This window comes from Balaenoptera acutorostrata, chromosome 5 (assembly GCF_949987535.1).
Source record: "Balaenoptera acutorostrata chromosome 5, mBalAcu1.1, whole genome shotgun sequence".
Taxonomy (NCBI): Eukaryota; Metazoa; Chordata; class Mammalia; order Artiodactyla; family Balaenopteridae; genus Balaenoptera; species Balaenoptera acutorostrata.
This window is the reverse complement of record NC_080068.1, coordinates 134,578,704-134,586,631: the sequence shown is the minus strand read 5'-3', so window position 1 is coordinate 134,586,631 and position 7,928 is coordinate 134,578,704. Positions and strand designations below refer to the sequence as shown.

General features: G+C 40.6%; 1 pseudogene; it reads left to right on the top strand.

Annotated features, from left to right (window-relative positions):
- The first annotated feature begins 1,881 nt into the window (after positions 1 to 1,881).
- On the top strand, positions 1,882 to 3,264 carry LOC103005780 (microspherule protein 1-like; annotated as a pseudogene).
- The last annotated feature ends 4,664 nt before the right edge of the window (positions 3,265 to 7,928 follow it).

Here is a 7,928-nt window from a genome sequence, read left to right as displayed (position 1 = left end):
AGCAAAAAGAAGAAATCAAATGGAATCCTGTTGGTGCTCTTTTTGGGGTGTAAGCAAAACATTATTGAGGTAGAGAGGAGAGAATCTGTTTTAAGAAATGGCAAAAGGCTTTGTAGAAATTTCCATGAAAGAAAAGGCATGTGCAATTCAGGTAGAGACACAGTATATGGGGCAGATAGTCGTATGTCTCGGCTATTTCGAGTAGCTTATTCTGGCTCTGATATAGTTTGCATAGGTAAGTACAGCAAGATGATTCTGGACAGCTTTGCTGGACCCAATCACAAGGAGTTTTTATATCTCCTGGGGAGTCTGAAAGATCACAATAGGTTGAAACAAGGGCAAATGCACACACTAAACTCATTTTAACTGCAATGCTAAAGACTAAATGCGGCGGTACAGGAAGGTGGCAGAGAACCTATTAAGATATCAGTGTTATTGTAAGTGAAATTTGACAGGGGCTCTGAATAGGACAGGGGCAGTGGGGATGAAATAAATATAAATGTTTGAAGAAGGTATTTAGAATTGAGCACCCACGGGATTTAAAGTTACGTTTAGCAGTCAAAGGAAAGAAAGGCACTCATGACCATCCAGGTTGTAACTAAAGTGACTGGAGGCTGATGATAAGGAGCACTAGACATGAAATATTTTTTAAGGAAAACTAAAATGAGTTTAGACTTCGGACGTACATATTGAGATTCTTATGGGACATATGTGGTTGTGTTTGGTTTTCAGTTAGTCATAATTTCTGAAATTTGAGGCACAGTTTAGCTCTCATATAGAGGCATTAAAGGTATTACTAAATTATATATATAATATATAATGTTATATATTTTACTATATTACTATATAAAAATAAAATATCTTGTCAATCAAAACCAAAGATTCAGAGCTATAACTTATGAGAAGTTATAATGATTAGAAAGCTAAATTTAGAAACTATGCAAAGATAGTCTGATCTTTACTATTCAACTCTCTAGCTGACTGCTGTTATGTTGACCTTGTGTACAGAGAAAGGACACTCAACCAAGGAGGGGGAAGAATGATATGTCATGAATTAAGTGATTACTCTAGATTTTAGATTTTTCCCACCATCAGATAAAATTTATTTCACATACTAGGTAAGTTTACTGAATGTCTTGTTTCAATTTTTAGGAATACCAACATCTTTTGCTAAAATAGTAATATACAAATCTGTTGTGTTTAATTTTAGTAAGAACTTTTCATGCTAACAGACTCACAAAATCATTCGTCAACATTGAGAAGGATTGTCAGATTAAGGCCCTAGAAACCGTGAATAGGTGTTCTTAATGGAACACTCACCCCAAAACTTTTAAAAGGATTTGAATGTAAGCACCTTAAGCCAAAACATCTACTTCCTTCTTTTATGATTTTGTTGTTGCTGTTATCCCAAATTCTGTACCTGGGACATAGCATGCACTCAATAAATGTTTACTAAACTGAGCTCTGCAAAGTACCAATATTACATTAATTTTACTTCGTACAGTTTATTATTATAGACACAGAAATCATATATGTTGTACCATATTATTGTTAGATAAATTCATTGAAATGAAGCAAACATGTTGTTATTTCTAATTTACTAAGTCAAGCCATGTAGAGTTAAAGAATTTGGGCATGGTTACATGGAAACAACAGTACAGTCAAGACTAGAACCAGGGAAGGAGACGAATCTCAAGGAAGCCGGCTTCGGCCCTGCGGCTGCTGCCGTCATCGCCGTGGAGAAATTGTTGGAGCTGGCAGCCTAGGAGTGAATCTCCTCTCAGCCTCTAAGCTCACCTGGTCAGAATCCTTGGATGCACCTGTGGGACCCTTCCCTCTAGCCCTGTGGTTTGGAACCAGTGGCTTTGGGGCTGTAAGAGGATGGGCAAAGATTCTCAGGGGCTGCTGGATTCATCCCTGCTGGCATCAGGCACTGCCATCCGCTCAGAGGATGAGTCGCCACTGACAGGGCAGAAGCGGGCCTCCTCACAGGCTTTGGGCACCACCCCTAAACGGAGAAGCTCCTCCAGGTTCATCAAGAGAAAGAAGTTTGACGATGAGCTGGTGGAGAGCAGCGTGGCTAAGTCCTCTACCCGGGCGAAGGGGGCCAGTGGGGTGGAACCAGGGCGCTGTTCCGGGAGTGAACCCTCCCTCCTCCAGCGAGAAGAAGAAGGTGTCCAGGGCCCCCATCATCCCTGTGCCACCCAGCCCAGCCCCAGCTCCTGGACTCACCGAGCGTGTGAAGAAGAGCAAACAGCCACTCCAGGTGACCAAGGATCTGGGCCGCTGGAAGCCCGCGGACGACCTCCTGCTCATTGATGCCGTGTTGCAGACCGATGACCTGGCATCTGTCTACCTGGGCGTGAAGTTCAGCTGCCACTTCACCCTGCAGGAAGTCCAGGAGCGCTGGTACGCCCTGCTCTACGATCCTGTCATCTCCAAGCTGGCCTGCCAGGCCATGAGACAGCTGCACCCAGAGGCCATTGCCGCCATCCAGAGCAAGGCCCTGTTTAGCCAGGCTGAGGAGCAGCTGCTGAGCCAAGTGGGATCGACCAGCCAGCCCACCTCGGAGACGTCCAGGACCTGCTGCACAGATGCCCCGATGCCTTCTACCTGGCCCGTACTGCCAAGGCTCTGCAGGCCCACTGGCAGCTCATGAAGCAGTATCACCTGTTGGAGGACCAGACAGCCGCTGCCCAAGGGGGACCAAGTGCTGAACTTCTCCAATGCAGAGGACTTGACTGACGACAGTAAGCTCAAGGACATGTGAGAGGAAGTCCTAGAACATGAGCTGACAGTGGCTGACCGGCTCCAGAAACGAGAGGTTAGGCAGCTGGAACAGGAACTGCATAAGCGGCAGGTGTAGTAGATAGCATCACAGGCACGAGCTCTCCGGACTTTGACAGCCAGACCCTGGCAGCGCTGCGGGGCCGCATGGGGCGGTGCCTGAGGCGCTTGAGAAAGATCACCGTAGGCAGAGCAACTGAGGAGAGCCAGATTGACGTGGACCTGTCTCTGGAGGGTCCGGCCTGGAAGGTCTCCCGGAAGCAAGGTGTCATCAAGCTGAAAAACAATGGTGACTTCATTGCCAGGGAGGGCCGGCGGCCCATCTACATCGATGGACGGCCTGCGCTGTGTGGTTCCAAATGGCGCCTTAGCAACAACTCCGTGCTGGGGATTGCCAGCCTGCGATTCGTCTTCCTCATCAACCGGGACCTCACTGCCCTTATTCCCGCCGAGGCTGCCAAGATCACGCCACAGTGAGAAGTGGTGGCAGGACCCATGGGCTCTCTCTGGCCTCAGTTTCCCCTGCCATCCCAGACCCCTGGAGCTGGGAACTCAGGCTCCTGGAAAAACCAGAGGGGGCTGTGGGAGACTCAGCTCCTGGCCCCCTGATCTGAGCCTCTGCGGGAGGGCGGGGCTGGCCCTGGGGAAGCCCCTAGAGGCTGGGACCCTCAGGCTTCCTTGGTGCCAGAGCCCCTCCCCTTCTCTCCCTGCAGAGGACCCTACCCTTTCCCCCAGATTCCCACCTTTGCCCCGTGTCTCCAGCTGATTAGCTTCAGACTTTTCCTTTATTATTTTTCTTTTGTAAATACAAAGCACTGAGTTCCAAAAAAAAAAAAAAAAAAACTAGAACCAGGTATGTTTACCTCTAAGGTTAAATTTCATTCAACTGTAGTTATCACATTTGTGACACTGCAAATGCATAAGTAGCCTTATTTATACCCTTCAACGAAGAACCTATATAATAGAAAACATATACAAAACTTCAGAAAGGGATATAATAATTTACTTCATTTTAAACTATTATTATGAATGATACACTTTTAAACCCTCATGTAAAATAAAATATTACTCTTCCACTTTTAAAAACACATTATTGAAGATATATTAAACAAATAGTAATATACAGATGATAATTTAATGAATATAGTAATTTGGTAAAATTGTTTGAATTTATAAAGAAATAAGACATTTTACATATGGTTGGAAATTCTTTTGCAAACTTCCCTAGCATCATTCCCCTCTCACTCAAAGGTAACATTAAAATATTCTAAAATTAGTATTTAAGATCCTGAACATATTACTTAATATGATGGCAGTCATAGATAGTAGAGTGTATTGTAATTTTTCCTTTACAGTAGCAAATACTTATTAGGATACATAATAAAAACAAAGACACTGCATACAATTATCAAAAAATGATAAAGTGTCAAACTACTAATAGAGCATATATAAAAGTTCTGGGGAAAATTTAAATGTTTTATTAAAATATATGAAAATGACCATGTATAAATGGATGGGATATCATATTTATGAAAAGGATACATCTATATCATGATTATTAACACTTTATAATTTGTTCTACTTAAAGGGCTTCTAATAAAAATTTTAATAGGTGTTTGTGTCTGTATTTGTGGGTGTGTAAAATTCAAAAATCTTTTATAAACCTTTGATGTAAGTTCTTAAATTAACAATAATTAAAAGAAGAATTATATTGAGAAAATTGCTTTAGAAAATATGTAAAAAGATATATAGTATAATATTAGCACAGGGATAAAGAAAACAAAGGAACGTATTAGAAAACTGAAGGAATTGTTCCACATATATATGGAAATATGTAGGTCAAGAACAGCAGCATTAAACTGAGAAAATTCATTCCTTATAAGGAAAATAAAAGATATCTTCTCACACCACAGCTAGATGTACATTCTGTGTGGATTATAGATATAAATGTGAAAGCTAAAACTCTAAAACGTGACAAAGACAACTTCTGCTCTTCAATCTGTTCTCACTTTTCATAGTAAACAGCTTAACAACAACAACAATAAAACAATAAAAGATGAAAATATGGCTCACATGTGGGCACATAATAAAAAAACATATTCAAAACTAAATTGTGTTTAGTTTTGAAATTAGAAATTAGGTGTGACCACGTAAGTACATTTTCTACAGTAGAAAGCAAACAAAGGTTATGTTCAGAAATTCTGGGATAAGACACTTAAGACATCCTGTGTGCATGTCTCTTCTCGCCTTTCATTGGTTGGACAGAGATGATAGATGCTCTGCAGGGGACGATCCCAGAATGACTGCTGTACAGCACAATGGCTGGATCTGAGTAGGCTCAAACATTATGACCAGAGCTTCCCTGGTGGCGCAGTGGTTGGGAATCTGCCTGCCAGTGCAGGGGACGCGGGTTCGAGCCCTGGTCTGGGAAGATCCCACATGCCGCGGAGCAACTAGGCCCGTGAGCCACAACTACTGAGCCTGCGCGTCTGCAGCCTGTGCTCCGCAACAAGAGAGGCCACGATGAGAGGCCCGCGCACCGCGATGAAGAGTGGCCCACGCTCGCCGCAACTAGAGGAAGCCCTCGCACAGAAACGAAGACCCACCACAGCCATAAATAAATAAATAAATAATTTAATTTAAAAAAACAAAAAACAAAAACATTATGACCAGCCGTAGTGTAGAACTCATTACTCTAGAAAAATGGTACAGATGAACCTATTTGCAGGGCAGGAATAGAGACGCAGATGTAGGGAACATGTGGACACACTGGGCAGGGGGAAGGGGGGTGGGATGAACTGGGAGATTGGAATTGACGTATGTGCACCGCCATGTGTAAAACAGATAGCTAGTGGGAACCTGCTGTATGGCGCAGGGAGCTCAGCTCGGTGCTCTGTGATGACCTAGATGGATGGGATGGGGGGTGGGGAGGAGGTCCAAGAGGCAGGGGACATATGTGTACATATAGCTGATTCACTTTGTTGTACAACAGAAACTAACACAACATTGTAAAGCAACTATACCCCAATTTAAAAAAAAAAGTATATCACTTTGTTAAGATCCACATACATCATGGTCTTTGCCCGAGGCTGAAAGTTGAGATAATAAAGGCATATATATTCCTAATATAAATGGTTACGCAGAAATCTGGTGCCTCTTTTTAAAATAGCACCTTGGCAAGAGCTTTCTCTTTCCAGTTCCTGCAACATGAAAGAAGTACAAATATGTCCAAATAAGAGGAATTAATCTATGTACCCAAACTTTTATGTGTATGTAGCTGACAAGTATGGCTGCCACAGGAGAAATTACTGTGTGAATGAGTAAGTGATGTGAGCTAAATCTACTTTTCCCCATTTACCTTCTGTACTTCCTAAATTTTGAATATGTGCATATAAACCTTTCAAATATATACGTTTCAATATTTGCATGCATTACATAAACACACACATTAAGCAAACAAAAGTTTGAATTCACACTTTGGCAAGGGAAGGTAATGAGGAATTAGTAAACTCAAACATTGATCCTTTGATATATATTTGTAAATTGATACAACTTTTATAGGGAGCTATTTAAATATTAATCTCTTTTAATTATAAATACACTTACCCTTTGACCCAGAAATATATTTCTAAACATATATTTTATTGATAACCTTGCACATATATAAAATGATTTTTTCTGTTTAAGATGATTCTTTTCAGGATTATTTGAAAGTTCAAAAAATGAGAATTAATCTAATCCATCTATAAAGACATTGTTAAATAATTATGAGAAAATCCAACAATGATACACTATGTACCTGTATCAAAGAATAGGTTGTTTATGTTCTAAAGTAGAAATTTCTTCAAGATAAATTACATAGTAAAAAAAAAAAATAGTGCAGTATGGAACAATGTGTTTAATGTGCTACTATTTGGGTAAAAATGTAAAGAATCTGTACTTGCTTGTGGATACAAACATTTTAAGAGGACTCAAAAGGAACTAATGGTATTATCTTCCTTCTGGGGAAAAGAAATGCAAGGCTGAAGGAAGTAGCCACAATGCAGACTTAAACTTTTAAATGTTGCCCTATATGAATATATGACCCAATAAAACAGTAAATTAAAAATATATATATATTTATGGGATAGGGAAGAGATGGGAGGCAATGAAGCAAGTCTTCAAAAAGAAAATGGAAAGAGTATACTCTATGACCCAACAATCCCTTTCAAGGTATATACCTTTGAGAAAACTAGTCACAGGTCTCTAAGGGGATATGCAGGAAGGTGAATTATGAAGAATGCATACTATAGGATGCTTTTCTGCATTTAGAGAAAAATAATACTAATTATAAGCAAAACTGGTAGGTCTTAAAAACATGTTGTGGATAAAGGAAACAGAATGGCATCTATAGCACAACGGCATTTTTATAAATTAAAAATACATGCACAAAAAGCAAAATTATATATCTTTCAAGGATATATACTCACAAAAAATCAATGTCAAACACATTAGCATGGGTGACTAAGGTGAAAAGGAAAGTATTAGTGATATATTGCTGCTTAGAAAATAACTCCAAAGCTTAAAGACTTAAAGCAATAATGATTTTTACTTCACAGTTTCTGAGGGTCAGGAATCCAGGAATGGCTTAGTAGGGTGATTCTGGTTCAGGATTTCTCTTGTTGCAGTCAAAAGGTGGGTCAGCCCTATAGGCATCTAAAGGCTTAACTGGGATTAGAGGACCAACTTCCAGAATGGCTTGCATAGCACATGGCTGTTGGCTGGTGACCTCAATTTCTTACCACATGTGCATCCTCACTGGGCTTGCTTGAATGTCCTCAAGACATGGCATCTGGCTGTCCCCAGTGCAAGTGAATTCAGAAAGAAAGGGAGCAAGATGTAAACCCCAAGGTCTTGTAAGACAACATCAGAAGTTAACATAACATTACTTCTGCAATATTCTCTAGGTCACACAGCCCTACCCTGGTAGATGTGGCAGGGGGCTACACAACAGTTGGTAGGAATCATTAGGGGCCATTTTGAATCACAAATAATAAATAATAAAAAGAAAGATCAGAAAAAAGGGAAAAAAATAATATACAATCAAATAAAACAAAATTAATCCTATACTTCCTGATGATCATAGTGCCATGAAATGATAT